The 25078-nt window shown below is 39.4% G+C and overlaps 1 protein-coding gene across 1 annotated transcript in view; it reads left to right on the top strand.

The window, feature by feature from the left end:
- Nucleotides 1–19912: 19912 nt before the first annotated feature.
- MACROH2A1 (macroH2A.1 histone) overlaps nt 19913–25078 on the top strand; it is a 100392-nt gene continuing 95226 nt past the window's right edge. Inside the window, 1 exon segment of the mRNA XM_020991241.2 lies at nt 19913–20122. The gene's annotated coding sequence lies outside the window, so the exon portion shown is untranslated.

Raw genomic sequence — 25078 nt, forward strand, 5'->3', positions numbered from 1 at the left:
CTACATCATCCACAAAATCCAGCAGGAAAAGGCAGAAAGAGAAATGCTATTTAAAATAACTCGTACCTACCAAGACACACAAAGGAAATTTATGGGCACAATTATAAAACATTCTTCATCCAAATAAAGGCAGATCTAAATAATGGTAGAACTGTCAATTGGTCACGAATAGGCTGAGCCAATATGATAAAAATGACAATACTACCTAAATTAATCTACTTATTCAGTGCTGTACTAATCAAACTACCAAAGAACTACTTAAAATAGTTAGAAAAAATAATACATTTCATCTGGAGACACAAAAGGTCAAGAGTATCAAAAGAATCAGTAGAGGGGAAAACGGAAGGAAAAGAGTCCTTGGAGTACCAGATCTCAAACAATACTACAATGGTAGTATTTGATGGTAATCATCAAAATAATCTGGTACTGGGTAAGAAACAGAGAAGGTGAACAGTGGAATGGATTAGATATACAAGATAAAGAAGATACAGCATAGTAACCTAGTTCTTGTTAAACCCCAAAATCTGAGATATTGGGGTAAGAACTCACTATTTTACAAAAACTGTTGAGAAAACTGAAAAGTAGTCCGACAGAAAGTAGTCCTAGACCAACATCTCACACTGCATACTATGATAAAATTGGTGCTTGATTTAGACACAAAAGGTGACATGTTAAGCTAATTAGTGGATCAGGGAAGAAATTACTTACCATATCCATGGATAGGGAAAGAGTTCATGACCAAAGAAGGGATAGAAAGATTCACAGGAGGTAAAATGAACAATTTTTATTACATAAGATTTGAAAGTTTTTGCACAAACAAAACAGTGCAGCTAAAATTTAAAGAGAAGCAGAAAACTGGGGAAAAATCTTTGTAGTAAGTTTCTCTGGTAAAGATTTCATTTCTAAGATTTATAAAAAACTGAGTCAAATTATAGGAATAAAAGCCGTTTCCCAATTGATAAATTGCCAAAGGATATGAATGGTCAATTTTCAGAAGAAATCCAAATTATCAATAGCCATATGAAAAAATACTCTAAATCACTAATAATTAGAGATATTCAAATTAACTTAACTCTGAGGTACCACTTCATATCCATCAGATTGACTAAGATTTCAGAAAAGGAAAATGACACACGCTACAGGGGATGTAGGAAAATCATTGCACCAACACACTATTGATAGAGCTGTGGATTACTCTACACATTCTGGAAAACAATTTGAAACTATACCCGAAGGACGATAGAATTATGCATACCTTTGATCTGGCAATATCACTACTAAGCCTACATCCCAAAGAGATCAAATGAAAAGGAAAAGGATCCATATGTACAAAAATATCTATAGCAACTCTTTTTTTATGTTGGCAAAGAATTAGAAATTGAGGGGATGCCCATGAATTAGGGAATGGCTAAATAAGTTATGGCATATGAACTGTTCAGGAAAAATAGCTATATTGTTTAAATTTGACACTATATGATTAAAGGTTGTCCACACCCAGAATCTCACCTGACTCCAATAATTCTTTAAGAATGCTGAAGATGGCTACAAGGTATTTTGGATTCCCCCAGGTCCTGGATCTACCCAAAGCATTCTTGTTTTGGGTTACCACACCCATGACTTATGATAAGTCCACCCAAGCTTGTGCTTCGGCTTCACTGAAATTTTAGTGAAAATTCACAGTTACTCACATCTACCTCAATCTACCTTGCTTTCAAGTTGCCCCCTTGGCAGTTTTGCTTAACTCTATACATGTGGTTTGTGTGCGGGTACTCTTGTCTAGATACCATATATAGACAGTTCTCACTTTACATAAGTGGGCCATTCAGCAGACCTCTACATAAGTGATTTTTACTTAATGTGAATTTGCCTGCAGATGAGGGATGGAGGGAGAAAGGCAGAAAGGGGCTGCACACCTGTGGAGAAAGAAGGCCCAGAACAGGGCTCAAGGGCAAGGGAGGTGGGAGACGGAGAAGCAAGAGCAGAAGTAACAGTGGGATGCCAGCCATGTCGGGGCCTGGCCGGAAACAAGAGAAAGAAGAGGAGGGAAGACACCGGGGGCTGGACACAGACACAAACAGGACAAAAAGAGCAACAGGCAGGGGCAGGACAGACAGAAGACAGACACTTTGGGGTGCACATGGTGGGAGGTGTACTGGGGCAAAAGTTTCCCCTCTCTGAACCAGAGATCTCAATCCAAGTCATGATCCAGCAGGGGCAGCAGCAGTGGCAGTCTCTCCGTGTGCCCATTCTTCGGCTTTTACTTGGAGGGTTTATTTTTAGTTAGGTTTTTTTTTTCCTTGATGAGGGTGTGGAGCACTAAGCTGAGGAGGAGGAGGAGAGAGAGAGAAAAGAGAGAGAGAGAGAGAGAGAGAGAGAGAGAGAGAGAGAGAGAGAGAGAGTACAGTAAAGTTAACATAGGTTTGTTTGGGTTTTTTTGAATGCAGATTTATTTCAGAGTTCTTTAGGTAAAGTTGAATTTGCGTAATGAGAATTTATGGACAGAGAACTGTCTGTGTTGTACTATAAACCTTTCAGGGCCACCTCCTTTCTGGCTCTCTCAACTCTACCAAATGACCTAATAAATGTCTTTCTAAAAATATTTCAGATTTTGGGGTGTGTTCTCATGAATAACACCAGAAACAGCTTTCTCTACCTTAGAGCAGGGAGATTAGGTAACCCAGGCCAAGAGTTAGTGTTATGGGACTATCAACCTCGCCAATGATTTTTCCTCTATTTCTGTGGCTGAAACAAGTCAGGAATAGTTTGATTTCATCTGGGAAGGAGTCCGATACACCTTCACTGTTCTTCCTCATGGCTTCCTCAAGTCTCCTTCCTACTGCCACATTATGGTGAGCATCAACCTTAGAGGCCTCCTCCTTCTGTCAGGGCACTAGGCTTACACCACTATATCGATAACATAATATTGACTGGGCCAAAGGAGGCCACAGCAGCAGGGGCCCTAGAGCAGATGGTAGGTGATAGGAGAGACAAATCAATCCTAAGAAAACTGAGGGTCCAACCTGCTCAGTGAAGTTTTGGAAAATATAGTGGGAGGGCAAAGCTCAAAGGACTCCAGGCACAGTCCAGAGTGAGCTACTGACACTTGCTTTGCCACTTGTTCGGGGATGGGGTGTCACCATCAGTTGGAGACATATGCTAAAAAACCAGGTTGGAACTGTTACAAGAGTAGCAGAGGCCAGGGAATAGGTCCAATGTCAGTTTGGACATTTGGATGGTGATACCATACTGTGCTGGGCACAAAGCCATATAATCCTCTCTCACAAAGTACAAGACAGCTGTTCCTGACCCAAGTGGCCCTGAACCTGTCCCCAAATCGCAAAATGGAACTCTTATCTCAGGGTGAGAGGGCTGCCCCTAATGATGAACAGGTGCATCATTACGTATCTGACTGTCCATGTCAGGTGTCCAACTGCCCACAAGTTATGTCGGTGACAAATTGAGGCTTCCTTGGAAAGAGAAAGGAGCTCCCTTGTCCAGTGGTTTCTTGGATCCAGTATCCAGAAAGCCTAACCACATAAGAATGGACGGTTTTGGGACATATTTTTGCCTGATCCTCTCTGGCTTCCTCAGCCTCAAAGTTCTTCCCCTCTCATAAGGCTTTAAATCCCCTGAAGAAGTAGCTCATGTCCCCTTTAATTAGCAGGCTTCCTTTCCTTTGGGATGGTTCAGGGAACCTTTCCCAAAAAGATTTAGGGGGCCAAGAGATGGTATTTGCAGGCACCTTGCTTTTTGTATTGTTGGGAGGCATCTTGTTATCTAACAGCATGGTGGAGATGGAATTGTTGCTGTATAATTCTGATGGGCATGTCTTTATCTGGAAGAAAGGAGACCTTTTAACTGATTTAGTGGTAATTCTGAGTCACTGGATGAGAATACAGGAGCATCCTTATTTTGCCACTGGAAGAAGGAGGCAGCCCTTCAGAGGACTCTAAGGGGGCAAAGATTTTGTGTTATTGCTCTGAAAAAGCTTTCAGGAGGGAAAGATTTGGGCAGGTGGAACAAGGAATACTTAGTGGGTGGTGATACAGCCAGAGCCTCAGGATCAACTTAGATCCCAAGATATTTTGCCTGGAAGGGACTTAATGATCTCTTAACCACTTTACTACAGATAACCCCGATGCAGAGTGAAGAATCATTGACTATGTCAAACGTGTCTGTGCAGAGGCCCTGATCCTCCTGGAACTACTCTTGCTCATCATCATCTTCATCTCACACCAGCAGAGGAAATCTATGACTTCTGGGAGATGTTATTATCTGCACCATGGCTCTAATGTTCTAACTGCTGCTTTGCTTCATTGTCTCCTCGTTCATTAGGTGAATCCCTATAAACTTGAAAGATGCGAAATCATTCATCACATGGACCAAGACTGTGAAACTTTGAGACTTAGTCTTTCTGAAAAAGGGAAGTAAAGCCTTAGGCCTTTTGGCCTTTGAATTCCTCCATGTTTTTGTTTTGTTTTCCCCTTTATTCCTTTTTGTTATCTTAGAATTGCCCATGATAGGAGGACTGTCTAATTATTTAAATGATGGAAGGTCCTTTAGAAGATCATTAGGACCTTACCACCAAGGGGTGGTAAGCAATTTTCTGATATGGCTCCCCTTACCCTAACACAGCTTCTCCCCGGCCCCAAACAATTCTCACACAATTTGCATTGTTAGAGGAAGTTCCCAAATCAGTGAGATCACAGCTCCCTTTTAGTGTTTGATTAAAAAAAGATAACAATCTATAGCTCTAGAGGTCACATCCTTCCTTTAGGAAATTTTCTAGTATTCAGTCTTAGTATCCTATATTTGCATTATGCAGGCAATCAATTTTCTTTAATCATGTGGTTTATTAAACATAGCAAAACTGCAAATACAATTATTAATCACTTCACAGATGACTTCATCTAATAGGTTTCCAGAACTTCTTCTTGGCATCTGGTTTCAATGCATCAGAAGAATAATTCCAAAACACTCACCACAGTCCCTCTCATATTGCATGTATGTATTCCACTTGGGAATAACTCTACAAATGAAGGAAAAACAGAGGAGGGGCAAAGAAATGTATTATTTTCCTTGCCTTCCAATAGCCTAGCAGGAGGTATAGCAATGACCAGTTTTACCACTCCAGTCCTGTCAGCTTCTTGAATGCCTGACCCATAGATCAGTATAATATTTCTACAACAACATTGGCCTTAGGGTATCTTATATCTTTAGCAGATAACGTTGTAGGCATCAGTGTTATAGTGGCTGCCAGCATTTGAAAACATTCAAAGCACCAAGCAATTTATCAAATATAACCCAACTCATTCTCAATTAAATGGGCTATATGTCCAATTTCATTTCAAAACCTGGGCAACATGAATTCTTCATAAAATCATAGGATCTCACAATTGGAAGGTCCTTCAATAACCGTCTAGTCCAATCACTACCCGAAAAAAAAATCTCTCTGCAGCACTCTGGACAAGGATAGACTACCATTGAACCTGGAAACAAAGTGAGCAAGAAGATGAGTCCTGGGGGTGGGGAAGGAGGTGTTTGTGACTCCAGATATACCTTTCACCTATGCAGAATTGCATTTATCTTGATAAAAAGAAAAACTACCTTATTCTCTGAGACTAGAACAAAGGAAGAAAGGTTTGTGGAGCAAAGGAATAAGCATTTATATATTGCCTACTATGTGCCAGGCAAATATGCTAAGCACTTTACAAATATTATCTCATTTGATCCTCATAACAACTCTGTGAGATAGATGCTGTTATTATCCCTATTTTGTTGTTGTTTGTTTGTTTTTTGTTCTTGAAAAGGACCAATGACATCATGAAGGTTATGCCTTGACTTGTATGTGGATTGGATATGAGTGGGGCAGAGCTGTGCAAAGTCATCAGCCTCACTCTCCTGTCCAGAGTCACCAGAGTCCAGTGGTAAGACAAAGGTCAAAAGAACTGGCAATGGCCCAGGACGCATAGAGAGAGATTAAGCGATTTGCCCAGGGTCACACAGTCAATTAGTGTCAGAAATAAGATTTGAACTAAAGTCTTCCTGACTCCAGGTCCAGTGCTCTATCTACTGCATTACCAACTGTCATGGGTGAAGAAACAGAGAGGTTCCAGAAGTATGAAGGAAGAAAGAATTAATAAGTTTCCTACAAATATTCTTATTCTCCTCATTAAAGCAGTGGTTAAGGCAGCAGTGTTGTTATTTCTGGTACTTAAGAATGAATATTTAATTGCTAGACTAGAGTTATTAATGAAGGGCTTAAAAAAAAAGCAATTTCCCATTCCTGGAGGGATGGATACTTTCTTCTGTAACATGGGGAGACTAGCCTATAAGTGCCAGTGTTTGAAGCAAATGCAAAATTTCCCTGCCTCGTTTCAGCTCAGACAACCAGTAGAAGTTTCTAGTTCAGCAGTGATGGGATAGGAGAGAACTCACTGTGGGAAGAGTATCACAGAAAAAACAGCTTAGAGAAGAGTGAAGAAGGAACAATGAAGCTATAATCAAGAAAAAAGCATCCGACAGTGAGTAAAGGCTACAAGGAAATTGAACATTTTCCAATGAAATAGAAAGTAGTATAATAAATTCTGTGAGCTCTCCACCCATCTAATCAGAGTTCTAAAAGAACTCAGAAAGATGAACCAGATAGTACAAAAACTAAAGCAATGATGGAAAATGTCTCCTAAACAATGCAGTCTTTGATAAAGAGAATAACAAATTTAGAACTCTACAATGCAGAGGGAGATTACAAATTCATGAAATAAAATAAAAATAAAGACTGAATGAACACATGCCAAGAAAATTAAGCTTGATGACAGAATGAGAAGATTTAAGGATTATTCCAGAAAAACACAATAAAACGAACAGCCTGATTTTAATACCTCAGAAGTCCAAAGAAGAAAAATTGACCAAAAGTATTAGAAAAAAGACACCTTTTTCAGAACCCATGGGATGTCAATGGAAAGTAGCTCTAAGTTTAATCCACAAAGAAATGTCACAGAGTCATTATCAAGGAAAATCAGTTCAAATAGCTCAAAGCTACTCATCATTTGCGAGAAATCAAAGGAAAAATTGGAATATGATATTCTAAAATGCAAAGGAGCTTGAAGGAAAGCCCTAAATAATATATCTTCCCAAGCTTTATCATTAATGAAAAAATGGTGGACTTTCAGCATAAGGGAGGAAACTGGAAACTAGAGATGAGCAGGGCATTTGACATGTAAACTCATGGGGGAAAACATATAAAAAGATAAATAACTATAGTGAACCAGTCCATTTCAGTTGGGCCATTATATGTTGTTAGCCAATGGTTCCCATTTTTAGAATTATAGCAACCTCAATGAATTATTGGCTACAGAGTAGAAGTATACAAAAAAGAATGTTGAAAAAAGATGTTAATGAGAAATCTCAAAATATTCCCTTAGATTCAATATATTTTGATCACGAAATTAGTAAAAGTCATTCAATAGATCACAATTCTGTAATAGTAAACAAAGATGTTCAAGAAATCTGTATTATTGACAGCCATGAAAAAAAGAAATATAATGAAGAACGCATTACATGGTTTTTTCATTTTATGGAGATAATGAATATCCATGACAACAATGTGTAATTTAAATTCTTACAAATAGCAGGTTAAAACCTTCTCTTTTACCTCAACATTCACAATTGAAATATGAAAACAATGTTTATAACATAACTGGACTTCACCCTTTGGAAGTGCTCTCTGTCCCTGCAGCTCCTCCCTCTGATTGATTGGTTTCTCCCAGAAACTCCATATGAAAGAGGAGGCCCAGGCCAGCCATGTCTTCATTTCTATCCAGGCTGCACTTCTGACTGTTTTAGACTTTCTCTATGATGCCCCTGTGTCAGCTATCCTTGTCTTTCTCCTTTCCCCTTAGATTCTCGGCTCCCTTTTATGTGTTTTCTTCCAGCCATTAGACTGTAAGTTCCTTGAGGGCAGGGCAGTCTTTCTGCTTGTATTCTCAAGGGTTAGCACAACACCTGACATGTAAGTACTTAATAAGTAAGCATATTAAGTAAGTGCTTAATAAATGCTTGCTGACTTGACTTCACTTGATAAGTCTGCTTAATTTTTTAAGTGCAAAGGACAAGATTTGAAAACACAATGTTGATTCATTTATTTCTGTGAATAAACAATAAAGTAGAAAAGTGATTGAAGCTTCATATTTGGTAAATTATCAAATTGCAAAAAATAGAAGCTCACTCTATTGCAGAAAAATTAATTTTGCTGTTTGTGAAAGCAATTTTCAAGTGTGTGTTTGGAGATTTCATTTGGAAGTTAGAGATAATGCCCATTTCTAACGCTACAGTGTCTTATAGGACACACAATAAATAAAATGATGTTGAAACAGTTATTATAGAAATAGTTCCAAAAAGGGACATTTAGCTTTACAATTAGGTAAGACAATTGATATTTTTAACTTAGCAAATATAGTTTCAACTGCATTTTAAAGATGTCTGCATGGTGATAAAAATGATTTTTTGTTGTCAGTTAATAGGACATAGACATTTTTAATCTAATTCGTAGTTTGAAGAAGAACAAATCAATTGATCCTCTTGTAGAACTTGCATAGATGAAGCAAAATTAATAACTGGGAAATTAGATACATTGGCACATTGCTTCACATATTAAAAAAATTAATGTGAATATAACATGGACACAATGCAACATACACAAATGTTTTGCATCAAAGAGAATGCCACAACAATGTAAACATATGTTAGCTGCTGTCAAAATGATTCATTTAAAAAAATCAAAACCTACTAACTCTCAACTGTTTACCATTTTGTGCAGAGAGATGGGCAGTGCACATGTTACACTTACAACACACATGAATGTGTGCTTTTCCCATGGCAAATAAATGAGTTATTACTCACTTACTTGAATTGAGAAATAAATTAGTTGTCCTTTTCACCGAGTATTCTTTTTATGTGAATAAGTTTACAAGTGATAAAGCATGGCTACAAAGTTTAGCATATTTAGAATTATTAACAGTTTAGAAATGAACTCAACACATAGTTACAGGGTATAAATACAAACAAATTCAATGTTTAAGACAAAGTAAAAACTAAAGCTAAGGAATTAAAATTTTAAACCCATACAATTAAGAACTATACTTATTACTTTGTGATATTATGTAATTCCTTATTAGAAAATGAGCTATCTTTAGATCAGACTGTTAAGAAAGACAACAGTAACTATCTGAAATTTTTTGAAGTGACTTTCAATGAATATTTTCCCGAAATTTCCAATAAATTAAATTGGATTTATAGGCCATTTGATATACATTTTACATCTCTGGTTGATGAATTGCTAATAGATAAAAAAAGAAAATTTAATTGACATACCAACAGATTTTGAACTACAAATATCATTCAAAAGCAACATTCTCATAAATTTTTGACTAGAAATTTTAAAATGAATTTCCATCTCTCAACAAGAAAGCTTGAAAAAGTATCTTACTCTTTTCCATCCCATATTTGTGGAGCATTTTTATTTTATCCTTTTTAAAAATCAAAATATAGAAATAAAATCTACATGGAAGCTGATTCAGGACTGTTTGTCTGGTGTTGAGTCAAACATCGTAAACTTTTGCTCAAATGGAAAAGTCCAACATCAAAATTGAGTTTATATATGATTATTACAGTATGTTAAACCTTTTCCAAGTTTTAACTTCTTTCATTTAAAATGTTATTTAACTATTAAAGAAAAAAAAGAAAAGAAAATCTATGGGCTATCATAAAGACTAAAGTCAAAATGGATTGTCAAAGATACACTTAATCTGCAATGAGTTACATGGTTTTACGACAAAGAGTTAAAGAATGTGTCAAAAAAAAAAAAGGAAAGAAAGGAAGAAACATACAATTTCAGTCATGACCAATGTAGGAATTTGTTTTGTTGGATTATACATGCTCATGATAAGGGTTTTTCTTTTCTTTTCTTGATTTAATGGAGGAAGGTAGTAGAAGGATCAGACTACGAATTCATGTAAAAACAAATAAATTAATATTTTTAAAAAATTAAAACAATTATAAAATAAAATGGTATTTATATAAAACAAAATTTATAAAAGAAATGAATTTAATATGAAGTTTTATAGATAATAGTAAGCATATTTTAGGATAAGCTCTTTTAATTCTTAAATAATTTGCCACATAAAATATTTGTAATTACTTTATAATTGAGATTTTATAATTGTATATTTAGAATTTTCATTATTTCAGGTAGAATATAATTTTGTGTTTTATAATTAATGTAAACTTAATTTGGAGCTTTTGGGGGCAAAAGGTATATTATAAGCATTTAATGAATAAATCTAAAAGAATATTATGAGTAGCATATTAAACTGACCAAGAGTTCACAACATTTGCCGTTGTTGTTAAAAGGGGTTCATAGAACAAGATATGTTAGGAACCACCGTAGTAAGTAATACAGCAATACAACATTATTCTTTAATTCACACAAGGAAAAGCTTAACTTGAGACACACAAGAGTATGAAGAGGAGGGAGTGCAGGTATCAGATGAGATGATCTTAAGGATGCAGCAGGAGAAGGAAGGGAATCACTGATCCAGAAAGAGCCAGCCTTATTAACCCTACACTCAGATTACTCCAGGCTTTCTGCTCTGGGATTTGGAAGACGACTAGGAGTTTTACAGGAAGTGGTAGGATCTCATGAAGGTCAGAAACAGGGCGGGAGGGAGAAAGGGAGAGCAAACCATTTACTGAGTGCCTACTGTGTGTCAGAAGATGTGCTAAGCACTTACCATTTGATCCTAACAACAACCGCGAGGGTAGGTGCTATTATTATTGCCATTTTACAAATGAAGATGCTGAGGCAGACAGAGGTTAAGTAACTTGTCCAGGGGCAATCAGTTAGTATCTGAGGCCACATCTGAACTCAGGTCTTCTAGACTCCAGGCCCAGCATTCTTTCCACTGTGCCACATATACATCAATTAGTTATGTTCCATAAAGAAGAGAAGTTTCTAGTAAATATGGGGTGGTGACCAGAAAAGGAGTGGGGCAAGGAAGGATACAAGGCAGCAGGGAGAGAACTCTCTAGAGCAGAGACAAACAGACCAGGCACAGTAAACAAGGTGGTTTTCTTGGCTTCAGAGAGTAATAAAGGACTATGCAAATGAAATTCACTCCTTGCATTTATAGTCCTCTCAGCCAAAAGCAGATGAACTATTAAGCTCTTTATTTGTGTTAGTGTAACCCTTGGCTCAAAGGACCAATTATATGGAGCTCTCTCCTTACTGGAGTTTGATTACTCAGTGCCCTTCGCCAGTGTGAGGAGCAGGGTAGAGTTGGTGAGAACAGGAGAAAAGAGACATCACTGCTTTTCTGGCTTCCAACATCAAGAAAGACATATGACTCCAATGTCTCTTCAAGACCATGAAGGGAGAAAGATTCTGAGAAGAAGCTGACATGTAGAGAAGCTGGTGAAACTTTAATCATGTCCATATTCCCTGCTTGCCACTCCGGAGACTTCGGGGAATTTCCCCTTGGGTGAGACTTGAGATTCTCTCTCTTGGTTGAGCTGAGCTATCTTACTCCCAATGGGAGATTTCATTCTCTCTGTATTGTCTGGCATATATTTTCCTATGTACACTTTCATGGGTTTCTAATTTGCTATCAATTTGAATAAATGGATTTCTTTGCAATTTGCTATGTGTGCTCATACTAGCAACTGATAGGAAGCTTGGGACACTCCTTTCCCTATTAAGGAAATTGTGATCAGAAGCTGTAGCTTGAACCTGAAAACTACTTCCCCCAGACTGATAATATTTAAGGGAGTAAATATATATAATTCTTGCCTGGTGCCTTCTCTCTCTAAGGAGAGCGGAGTGGTCAGCTTCTGGCTCCAACTTCCTGCTTCCTTCCAGCAGTAATTAAAGTCTTCCTTGAAGAAAGATGGGGGAAGGAGATGCTAGGAATGCCTATTCTTGCCTCCTTGTGAGTAACCACAGACTCATGAGGACATACATAAGTTATATTGGCCAAAACAAAACAGAACCCATGTAGCAAACTTCTTACATTAGTAATAATTTTATCCTTCAAAAGGTGGACAAACCAATAATAGAAAATTCTATTTATTCTGGATCTGATTTTCACTAAGATGAAGGAACTGGTTGCTGGATAGAAATGATGGGAAACTTAGGGGGAGGCCCATCAGTTCATCTCAGATTTTGTGATAGAGAAGAATGGAAAATATGGGCATAGTCTGACACATCTCCTAGATTTGACAAAGAGTTCAAAGGGTCCAGAAGAGAGAGAGAAGTAGGACTCTATGGCCCAAAATGCTTCAAGGGAAGTAAGTAAGCTTAAAAAGGATTAGAGAGTCTTCATAAGGAAATTCTAAAGACATAAAGGAAAATAATTCCAAAAAGGAAGAAAAATGGGATTAGTCTAATGAGGCTAATTAAAAGTTTAAAATGGAATGTACAGAAGATAGAAACAGGTAATGTAGAATTAATAGGTAATGTAGAAGCAGGTAATGTAGAATGAATGTGGGATGGGTCTGTGAAAAGATTGTCAGGAAGACTAAAGTTCAGAATGATATGAAGCTTCTACAGAAGTAAATGGCAAAAAAATTAGATTAAAAACTACATTGGAAGAAAAATGAGGATCAAAGAAGAGATACGACCTTTGCCTAATAGGGATGGGATGATGAAAGCTGACAACAAAGAGAAGATTGATATGCTCAGCTCTCATTTTGTCTCTGAAAAGGCGAATGGCTTCTAAACTGGAAACTAAGAGGATGCCCATCAGTTAGGAAATGGATGAACAAAATATGGCATATTGATGTAATGGAATTTTGCCATCAGAAATGATTTGAGATGGTTGCAGAGAAACTTATATGAACTGATGTAAAGTGAAATGAACCAGGAGAACAATTTACAGAAAAATATTGCAAAAACGAACAACTTTGAAAAATTTGAGCATTCTGATCAATGTCATGACCAACCACAATGAAAAATGGTACCTTACTGAGAGAGAGGTGATATGTGGTATGTCACATAGTTTTTGACATGTCCAATGTGAGATTTGTTTTGCTTGCCTATGCATATTTGCTATGAATTTTTTTTTCTTTTCAATGGTAAGCGCGAAGGGGGAGAAACAAATGTTTATTTGTAAAAAAAAAATTAAGAGAAAGAATGCCTTTTACACTGAAAATTATAGAACAAAATGACTACTGGGTAGTCGGTAGCCAAGATAATTCAGGAAATAGTAAGAGAATAGCTACTGGCCCTTGAATTCAAGTCACTTAGCTCAGATGACTTGTATTCTTGAGTCTTGAAAGAACTGGCAAATGCAGTTGTCAAGCCACTTGTCAGTGGTATTTGAAAGATCATAAAAAATAAAAGTTTTACTATGAGATTGGAAAACAGTAAATGATGTCTCAGTTTTTAAAAAAAGGGAAGAGAACAGAATCTGAAAACTATAGGTCAATGAATCTGATGTTAACTCCTGGAAAAATTCTAGAATTAAACAGTTGGTTGGCAAACATCTAGAAAAGGATACAGTGATTACAAAGAGATATCAGGGCTTCATTATGAATAGGTCATGTCAGACTAATCTCATTTCCATTTTTAATATGATTATTAAAACCAGTAGATGAGGAGACTATTGTGGATATGGCTTATCTAAATTTTTAGCAAAGCTTTTGATAAAATATCTCATGGTCATCTTATGGAGATTGAAAGAGCTAGAATCAAAGAGTACTTGTTAATGATTCAGTATCAATGTAGCAGGTGGTTTCTGATGGAGCACTCCCAGAGATATCTGCTTGGCTCCATTCTTTAAAATATTTTAAAAAATTAATAAGTTGGATAACTTGTTGTCATCAGATTTGTGGATGATACAAAACTGGGATGGTTAGCACAGTGAGTGACAAAGGCAAAATCCAAAAGGATCTCAGTAGACCAAAGCACTGGACTGAGTCTAATAAGATGGAATTTAATTTGGATAACTGTAAAGTCTTTCACTTTGGTATCAGCAAAAACTTCATGAGTGTAAGATGGGGGAAGCATGGTTAGACAGTAATTGTTCTGAAAATGATCTGGTTGCTTGAGTGGACTGCAAGCTAAGTGAGCAGTGTGACGTGATTTCCAAAAAGCTAATGTGGACTCTTCAGAGGGGCCTGACTTCTAGCAATAAGGAAGTACGAGCTGGTTTCAAGTATGTGAGGGGCTATCGGACAGATAGAGGACAGATTGATTTGTTATTTTGGGACCTAGAGGACGAGACCTAGAATATTGGATGGAAATTGCAAAGAGATTTAGGCTTGATGCCAGAAAAAACTTCCTAACAATTAATGCTATCTAAAAGTGGAATGTACCACCTCTACATGTGGTGGGTTACCTTTCCTCATATATCTTCAAGCAAAAGCCACTTGTCAGGTGTGGTATAGTGAAAACTTCTTTTTTTTTTTTCGTATGAGTTGGACTAGATGGCTGGTATGGATCTTTCCAACTCTCAAATCTGTGATTCTATGTTTCTTGAGCTACAGAAGGCTTTTAAAAAAAATACACTCTCCTAGGGGCAGTAAGACAACAACAAAAAAAGTATCTATGAGCAAACTTAAAGGGATGTGTCAAAAGAATGCAGAAAAAAATTGAAGCAGTATTTCTTGCACTAGAACAATGTACCCTCATATGAAATCATTATATTTGAGGTGAGAAAGGCACAACTGATTTTTGAAATGGGCTAAGAAGAGAGGAGATACAAGAGGTGAATCTGGAGAAGCATAATTACCAAGTCTGGGATTTTAAAGAGAGAAGAGTGTGGCTTTTTGTTTTTGCCTCTTGCCCTGTCTGGGGTCTTTGGGAAATGCAGAAAAGAGCACTGGGGTGAGAGACAAGAGTGAAAACATTTTATTGTGGTGCATTCCCCTGAGTGTGATGGGAGGAGGAATGATTTTGGCCTTGCCACAAGTTCAGATCAGTTTAGGAATAGGTGCTTCTCTACAGGGTAGTAATCTTTCTTGGGACTGCTTCTTATTCCAAGGAACCTAAGATGGATGTATCTGAAATGGAAGATTGGCAGTGGTATATAAATTCAAAGGGAGGGATGAGGTCGTATTCTTAGGTGGTGAGTGAAAAGGGCTTGGAATCAGACCAGGTTCTTTGACTATGGATACTGAGCTCTTTCCATCATGCCTCCATCATTAATATGGGTCCTTATAAAAATATATGAGAGAGAGACAGAGAGAGACAGAGAGAGAAGAAGAAGAAGAAGAAGAAGAAGAAGAAGAAGAAGAAGAAGAAGAAGAAGAAGAAGAAGAAGAAGAAGAAGAAGAAGAAGAAGAAGAAGAAGGAGGAAAGGAAAGGAGAGGAAATGCAGAAAGGAGGCTTGAGAGAGAAGAAAGGCTTGAGAGAGATCTGAAATTGCATTAAGTTGGGCTAGATAGAGTAAGGAGCAAGGCTTTTGTTTTCCAGAAGCCCCACTTTGTATGAGAATCATAGAAAGAACGAAGAAAGAATGTTTAGCACCAAACCCATGAAAGAGAAATTAGAATTTAGAGTATTCTAGGAGAAGAAAGGAGTAAAAGAGAGAATTAAATTAGCACTTCTTAGAAAGGGGCACTACAAATGAATACCATTCAAACTTAGAAACTAGACAGTTTCTTAAAGGGAAGGGAAGATTCTGTAACACTATTTTCTGGGTGGAAAAGGACAGGACAAAAAAAATGGTCTGGGGGCAGGGTAAGGGATGCAATGATTATCAGATACATATAAAAAACCAAATTAAAATGCCTTGATGCTAATTTAAAATTTAATATAACAGAACTTAATGGATTAAAATATAAGTTCTTTTAACCTTAAACATGAGTGGACTGAATGCCTTATTAGGGGCAAAAATAATTAAAACAATTGGGAATGGTGGAACTGATAAGGAAGTAAAACCCAATAACAATTTTCTGTACACAACATTTTTAAAACATGGAGACATGTACAAAATGAAAATGAGGTACCAGAACAAAATTTATTATGCTTCATACAATTACAAAAAAGGAATTGCCTTTATGATTTCAATGAGGCAATAATAAAAATTGATAACGTCAGGAGAGATAAGCAGGAAAATACATTATGCTTGGAGGTACCATAGATGGTGAAAAAATAACATTATTAAATATATATACACTAAATAACAAAGCATCTAAGTTCTTAAAGGAAAAGCTAATGGAATTTCAAAAAGATTTTGATAGTAATGATAACCACAGGACCTTTAATATTCTTCTTTAGAACTGGAAAAATCTAACAGAAGGAAAAACAAGAAAGAAAAAAAGCTGAAGAGATTGTTGGAAAAATTAGATTTGGAAAAACCTCTAGTATTTTGGAATATGAATTAAAGAATATACATAATTCTCAGAATCACATTGTTTAAAAATATTGATTGTGTTCTAGGGCATAACAAAAAATGCAAAACCACTAAACATTTATAGATCACAGCTCAATAAAAACTAGTAATCGATAAAGGAAACATGAGCAAAAGATATAGTCCGAAATGGAAGTGAAGTAATGACATGCTAAATAATTAATATGCCAAAAAGAGAGAAATTACAGAAACAGAGAAAAACAAAATTACCAAAATAAGAAGTTAAGATGATACATTCCCAATTAATAGGAAATAAAATGGGAGTTCATTAGTTCATCCATATATCCATCCATTCATTTAACAAGCATTAAGCATCTACTAGGTGCTGGAGGAGATTTTTAAAAAGATAAATAAGACACACACTTTACCTTAAAAGAGCTTAGCTAGTAGAGGAGATGAGAGATATGGACAGAAACAACCATATAACTGTAATATAAAATTGAATATAGTAAGTCCATAGCAGAGATCCAAACAAAAGATTATTAGTTTAGAGGAGGGAGAGATCATTCTAATCAGAGAAGAAAAGGTAAAGCCTGGACAAGGCTGGACCTTGAAGAATGCATAGGATTTCAACATTTAGAGATTAGGGAAGAAACAATAACTACCCTATCTACCTCACAGGATTATTGTGAGAATCAAATAAGATGTCAGATGTAAAAGCACTTTCACAGAATGTGTGAGTTAAACAGAGGTTACTATTTAGTCCAATCCATTTCTGTATATTCCTATTTTTTTTTACAACATCTCTAACAAATGGTTATCTATCCTTCCTTTGGAGATTTCAGGAGAAGGCAAACTCCTGCCACATTTCTTCATGCCTCATTAGTCTTACCTATTCCCTCAGTCCACGAGTCCAACCAAGGTGCCAAGGATCTCTTTACATTGTGTGAATACCAGTCAGCTACCCATCAAGTCATTTCTCATTTATTCTCAGCCTACCTCCTTTTCCAGTCGTATTTCTATTTGATATTATTTCTGCAACTTTTACCAAGTAATTTGGCACTAGCAATGTTACAACCTATTCATTTTTACCAAGTACCTCTCCATTATCCTTGAGGGGAACCGAAACTTTAAGTATTCAGAGACTGTGATAAGCTATGACCAAATAAAATCATGGAAAGAATATTGATGTTAAAAAAGATAAGTCTTTGTTTCCTGGAAAATATTCAGGTCATTAAAAATGGTACACAATTCCAAAAAGCTATCTAGCCTGCTCCCCTCCTATACAATTCTAGGCCCAGTTCATTGTCCAATCACAGTTAATATCCAAGATTCATGTACTGATGGACCAATTCTATGAATTGCCTAGCTTACTACATATCATGGTCTTGATATTCTTCATCTATTTGTTTTTTCCTGTGGGAAGTTTGGCCAAATTCTTTTGAGTGATTATATAGCTCATTAGGGAACTCTGCTATATTCCAGTGCCTAATGTAATCAGCACAATGTCGCCTACAAAACAGAAGCAACTGGAGGATCTCACAATCTATAGAAAATACCTCCTTGACTAGTATTTTGTGAAGGATATTGGCTACACGACCCTGGCCAAATCTCTTAAAACCTTAAAAGCACCAGGCAACTCTGAGCCAATAAACAGTAGGAAGTATCTTTGTCACATCTATATCTCCCTATTTTATGCCTCTCGATAATAATAATCATAGTGGAAAACAAAGTTATCTGCTGTTATATCTTTTAAGCAGTCTTATACGATTTCAACATATGAAAGGGAAACACTTTGTTGGAAGAGAGCCTTTTAGGTGATATACTGCTGTATAAATCAAAATTTTTTTATAGTCAATGAAAAATAGACACATTAGGATCTTGTATTCTTTGTGCCCTCCAGTCAATTATATGCCTGTAAAAATGTGTTCTGTTGTGGAATATCTTTTGCGAAAGTCTGTTTTCCTCATATCTTTCTAAGTGCTATAATTTGAGTGTCCATTAATCACATAAAGATTTTGTAGAGATGAGAATGGCATTCAGGTCAGTAGTTATTGACATTTTCTGGGTCACCCTTTTGGAGTGATAATGAGAGAAAACTAGATGATAGAGAGGTGGCCTTCTAATCAAGAACACATGGGTTAAAATCCTGCATCTAACATATTGGCTACACGACCCTGGGCAAATCTCTTAAAACTTTAAAAGCACCAGGCAACTCTGAGCCAATAAACTGCTGCATTCATACAAAGATTCTCTTCACCCGGAGTTCCTTAATCAAGGAATTCAGTGGTCTGAGGACACACACATACACACACACACACAGGTTTTTCCTCAAGTATGTGATGTCCTCTCTCCTTTCATAGTTCTTGAGAATTTATTCCTCAGTAGCCTTTTTGTACATTATGAATCTGAAAATCACAAGGAAGAGTGATTTCTTCCACTTCCTTTTTTCCATTTCTAAACCAACCTGAGAGATGGTCAATGTTAAGGAAGGCTTCCATAATCATTTGCAATGAATGCTGTGCTGTGGTGTAGTGGAAGGAGCATTGAATTTAGAACGAGAGGTCCTGGGTTTGAACACTGGCTCTGCTATATGCTAGCCGTGTGACCTTGAGTTACTCCTTTTTTCCGGGTTTCCTAATCTACAAAACGAAGGGTTTGGACTAAATGGTCAATCAGGTCCCTTCCAGTTGTCTACCTGGGGTAGAGGGAGTTGATGATTGGGTAGTCTTCGGTTATTTCTAAGTCTTTCTCCTGCTTTGGTCCTCATCCCTATTCATAGGGGCACCGTTTTCTTTCCAAGGATGGCTCAGGAAAGCTGACGTGTGTTTTGAGTTTGCTCCACCAAATCTCCACAGTCCCCCGACTCTTCTCAAAAGGCAGTCGCCAGAATCACAGCCACACTTCAGTCTGAGATTATCCGGGAAAAGCCCTAAGAAGGATCTGACTAGGGACAACTACGTCTACTGGTTCAGGGGAAGAAGTAAGAGAAAGGTGATGGAATTAATCTCTCCGCCTCACAGCAAGCAATGCAGAGGTAGCAACGTGGTTATCTTCAGCAAACCCAGCAGGACAGGCCAACCCCACCCCGCAGAATGCAAGCTCTTCGAGGGTAGGGACTGTTTTCTGCGTGTGCCTTTTGTTTCCTGAGAGCCTTTACCACCTCAGTGCCTAGCAAACAGCAGACATTTAATAATGTTTCTCGAACTGAACTGGGAAGCAGCAACCTGACCTGCGGGAGGCGAAAGAGAAGGCCCTTTAGACTGCAGGAGCGGAGCTCGAGCCTGCACAGGACAAGGAGCCGGGATCTCCTGCAGAGGACTCCGAGACCGGGGACAGCTGGGCAGCTGGGCTCTAGTGCTCTAGAGCCTCAGGCTGCGGTTCGGGTCGTGCTCGTATGTGCACGCGCGAGGCCGCGCATTGGAAAAGGAGGGTGTAGATGGGGCGCGTGCACGGGAGCTCGGCGTTGGGAGGAGGGGAGAGGGGGAAGGGAAGGACCGCTGCCAGCCGGACACGGGCCGAGGATGGGGATGTGACGAGTGGCTCGCGGTGCATTGTGGGAATTCACACAGATCCTGCCGACTGGTTCCAGTTCACACGGCGGCTGATCGGAGGGAGAGGGAGAGAGAGGGGAGAGAGCGAGCGAGCGCGCGCGAGCGAGAGGGAGGTGGGGGGGAAGAGACCGGACGAGCGAGCGAGCGCGGAGAGAAAGAGCGAGAGCGGCCGAGGCAGGAGACATATTGCTGCTGCTCCTGCTGCCTGGAAGCCGCTCCGTAAGTGATCGGCGGGGGGTGGGGGGAGGGTCCGGTCTTTCCCGCTCCTCTGGGGCCGTGCGCTTGTTTGCTGGGGCAGCCGCTGCCGCCGACCCCCGGTGCTGGTGGGCTGCCCCGCGGAGCGCCCGGCTTTCCATTGAGAATTCTCGCTCTAGGCGGCCCGGGCCGCCCGGACAGGATACATTGTATGTCTTTTGGTCTGGGCGCGGGGTGGGGGGGAGGCTGCTCGGAGCCCGGGGGTGGGGGGAACCTGCTCCAGCTGCTGGGAGAGCGAGAGAAAGGAAAGAAGAATTCGTTTGTTTCTGTCCCAATTCCCCCCCCCCTTTTTTTCCTTTAAAAGGTCGCCTTGCTTTCTTTCCTTTCTTGCAAGGAAGCTTGCAAGGCCGACAGCTTCTTAATTTTTAAAAATAAACCCGGAAACCAACTTCCTTTGGAAGAAAAAAAAAAGCAAGCATCCTATCCCTGACGCTGCTGCTGCTGCTGCTGCTGCTCCGCTGCTGCCGCCGCTGCCGCCGCCGCCGCCGCTGCTGCCCTCCTCCTCCTCTCGCCCGCCCCCACTCCCCTCCCGGGCCCTGGAGACGGCGGAGCCTCCCGGAGCTGTTCCCGCCCTTCGGGGAGCCCCGGCCATTGGAGGCGGGGATCGAGAGGGGTAGAGCCCAGTGCCTCTGGCTCCTTGAAGGGAAGGTGCAGAACCTGGAAAGAGGTGAAGAAAAGGACTCCTCCCCTCCCCCTCCCAACCATCCCCGCTCCTGGGCCAGGCCTGCGCCCAGGGCGGTGTTTCAGAGTCTTGTGTTAAAGGTGCCTAAAGTTGCACTTGGAAGAAGAGACGGCATCGGCGGCAACGTGGCGCCCCGGAGTTACGAGAGTAGATGGGAGAGAGAAGGGGCTGTTCGGGAAGGAGGGGGGTTCCGAGCTCCCCAGAACAATACTGGCAGAGGGAGTGAGGGCAGAGAAGCACACCCTGCAAGGAAGGAGGTGGATGTGCATGTGGGGGGATTTGAGCCTTGGCGGTTCCAGGTCCTGTCATTACTTCCCCTGGGGGAAGAAGTCTGAGGAGCTACCCTGGCAAGGGGTCCTCTTCAGTTGGGGGAAGGGTTGGACCGAGTTGCCCGGTTGGTACCCGAAGATGCTATTTGCACAAGCTTCTTCTTCTTAGAGAACGGTGGAGGTTTTGGGTACCGACCAGCACTCCACGTTCTTTAGTTTCTGGGTAGTTCTGTTTACAGCTTTAGTTTTTTTCTCGAAGGTGATTTCCGGAAGGGCATATATTTCCCTTCTGTTGCAGCTTGGTGAAGTGCTGGATTTGGAGCCTGAAGAACTGAATTCGATACCTGACTCTGTCAGACTGCCCTATGTAGTCTTGGGCACGTCACAGCACTTTGGGCCTTGATTTCCTCATCTGTAGAGTGAGGGGGAGTGTCGGAAATGACCTGTAGGGCCCCTCCTGGTTCTACATGTTTGATCCTTTGTAGGGTTGAGAAAGTATTGGGACTAAAGACTTGCCTCCCTTTTCCTAGGAGGGAGGGTGGGTAGAGATTGGGAGGGATGTTTGAATGTTATTTGTCACATCTGACCACCAGTGGGTGAGTCCTTTCCCCCTGACAGCCCATTACTCCCTCCATTACCTAAAGGAAATTCAGATTACGACTGCATTCTTAATTCTTATATACACGTTAAGAAAATGCTTTATTTCAAAAGAGACCAAATGGGTTATGAAGAGCAAGTAAATCTTAAGTCCAGAACTTGCACTTATTGTGAAAAACTTGTAAGATTTTAATGGTGCCATAAACGTCTTATAAGAATAGAAAATTATAGGGTCTTGCCAATTCCTTTCCCTTACACTCATAGTTTGAGGTTTCACAGTTCAAGGTGCTTCCTTCCTTTTTAAGATTAGGCTTTCCTTAAAGACTATTTGCTTTTGTGGAGTTGGTAGCACTCATTCACAGCCTTGGAACTCAGTTTTGCCAACTGGGGCCCACCTTTACCCATTTGCTTATGGAAGCAAACATTAATTTACCATCCATGGTATAATTAAACCAGGAATTAGTACCTCTGATTTCCCAGATTTGGCACCAGCTACTCTCTATGAATCTAAACCAAGTTTAATATGTTATACCTCCGAAATACCATGAGAAAGTTACAATTCCTCTTTATAAAAACATTTTTCCTTTAAAAAAAAACTTAGGATTTAAAAATTATGTATTTTTTTCTCTGCTTTTCACAATGAGATAGATACTTCCACAATCTCCAAAAATCTGGGTTTGTATCCTTAATTTAATAATAGTAGTATGTAACATTTATAAAGCACTTTAAGGTTTATAACACTTTACTAATATTCTCTCATTTAATCCTCACAACAACCGTATAAGGCAGGTGCCATTATTATACCCATTTTGCAGATGAGGAAACTGAGGTTAAGAAGTAAAGTGACTTGCCCAGGACCCTACAGCTACTATAGGCAAGATTTGGACTGAGGTCTTTCTGATTCCAAATTCAGCACTCTGTCCATTGTACCACCTAGCTGACACAGTGCTGATATTGAAAGCTGACACACACAGTGCTGGAAATGAAGGGTAAAGGAAGCGTGAAGTTATACCAAGGAGAGGTTGAACATTGAGACATTCTATTTTCAGACCTCAGAAATTGTCCAGTTCCCCATGAGAAAAACAGACGGAGGATTTTAATGAACAGCAAGCTCAGCACAAACCAACACACATGGCAGCCAAAGCTCATTTCATCTTAAGAGAATCACAGTGCCTAGACTGGGGGATGCAGTGGTATAGTCGGAAAGAGTGCTAGATTTGGGGTTGGTCACTGATCAATCACTCCTATCTGGGCCTCAGTTTTTCCCTCTACAAAATGGGAGGACCACGTCAGAGGGCCCTTCCAGCTCTAAACTTGTGATCCTCTGGTACTCCCAAGTGTGTTAAGTTTCTGTCAGACAATATATCCCTTTTATTCATTTAGCTAGAATTTATTGAGTGCTTACTGTGTTCCAGACACCAGGCAGGGGATACAGAAACAAGACTTCTGTCCTCAGGGAGCTTACATTCTCTTTTAGTATTGTTTTTAGATCTAAGTACTACACTTTAGGAAGGATGTTGACAAGCACCAGAGTGGCCAGAAAAGAGTGACTAGGATGATGAGGTTTCTTGCGGTTATACCATGTGATAATCATTTGAAGGAAAGGGGATAAGGACTTATAAATCAATCAGCCAACAAACATTAAGCATCTACTTCTTGCCAGGCACTGTGCATGTCCAAGGTCACGTAGCAAGTCAGTAGCACAAAGGGACTACAACCTAGGTCTTGACTTGAGTCATATCTTTCTCTGCACAGCCTCATAGCCTTGCCCTGGATAAGTGCTGCAATGAAACAAAGTCATGATTTCTTTTTAAAAATAATAATTGGGGGGCAGCTAGGTGGCACAGTGCATACAGCACCAGCCCTGGAGTCAGGAGGACCTGAGTTTAAATCTGGCCTTAGACGCTTGACACTTACTTGACCCTGGGCAAGTCACTTAACCCCATTGCCTAGCCAAAAAAATTTTTTTTTTTAAATAATGATTGAAATGACCGTAACCCCTTATATACGTACAGTGCTTTGCACTGATAGTTTTCATAGTGTTTTCACTTACGTTATCTCATTTAATCTTTGCAGTATCTCTGTGGCAAAAAGGCAGAATTAGTCACAGAGTTGTTGGGAGGGAAAGTGTTTTATAAACTTTAAAGCACTGTTGAATAGTATCATAGATTTAGAGCTTGAAGGGACCTTGGAGTCGAGCCCCCTCTAATTTTATAGATGAGGATACTGGGAGGTGGCAGTGAGGATTTGACTAGTCCACGGTTCACAACTTTAGTATCTGAGGTAGAGTCTGAACAAAACTCAGGAAGAGTCTCCAGGCCCAATGCTCTACCTGCTGCACCGTCCAGCTGCCTTAAATATGTTATTGTTAATAGGTGATGACTTTGAGATAGCATTCATTAAAAAAAAAAAAGATCTAGGGGTTTTAGTGGACTTCAAGCTCAATGTGTTTCAACTGTGATACAGTTGCCAGCAAATGAAAATGAAATCTTAGGTTGCATTAAAAGAGAATCCCACTGTGTTATTGTTTAGCTCACATGTGGAGCATTGTCTTCGGTTCTGGGCACCCATTTTAGGAAAGACCTAGAAAAGTTCTGGAGGAATGGCAACCTGTATGGTGGAGAGTCCTGAGGTCATACTGTATGAGGATAAGTTAAAGGTAGTGGGGATGTGTAGCCGGGAGAAGAGAAGACTTGAGGGTAGATATAATAGTTGTCTTCCAGTATTGACAGGGCTCTCAATGTGGAAGATGCATAGTTAAGCTTGGGCCTGAATAGCAGAACTAACGGTAATGAACCTCTGTAATTTTGGATAATGCACAGGTTAGGCTTCAGCACGTAGATATACTTAAACTTTCTGACAGCTGCTATTTTAACAGAAAACTGATAAGGGTCGGTTCATAGTACCCACTCACTTAGTCCTATCTAAGGAGTCCCCAAATAGTAGGAAGTTTTGAAATACTATTCCAAGGTAGCCTACCAAAAATTTACTTCGGAGAAGACATCATAATATCAAGCTAGTTCATTTGTTTTTGTTTTTGTTTTTTACCTCTATCACTGCCACCAAGCAGTGTAGTAGAGCTTGCTTTACTTACAAATCCAAAGGAAAACACCCAAATAACCCCCTACTTTTGAGAGTATTGCAGCTGCTCAGGAGCTTGTTCACCTGTTGTTTCATGATCTAGGGCCGGTGGAAAGAGCAGACAGCGGTAGAGATTGTAGTTTTCTGTCTCCTAGTTCAGAAGGATTCTCTGAAACCCCGAAAGAAAAGGGCTCATGGTGACCAAGTATTTTACCCGCTTCTGTGTTCTGCTTGTGTTTTCTTATATCATCCCAGTTTCATGGAGGCTGTTTGGTACAATGAATTAGCAAC

The sequence above is a fragment of the Phascolarctos cinereus genome, unplaced genomic scaffold, assembly GCF_003287225.1.
Source record: "Phascolarctos cinereus isolate Bilbo 61053 unplaced genomic scaffold, phaCin_HiC Scaffold_2;HRSCAF=192, whole genome shotgun sequence".
Taxonomy (NCBI): domain Eukaryota; kingdom Metazoa; phylum Chordata; class Mammalia; order Diprotodontia; family Phascolarctidae; genus Phascolarctos; species Phascolarctos cinereus.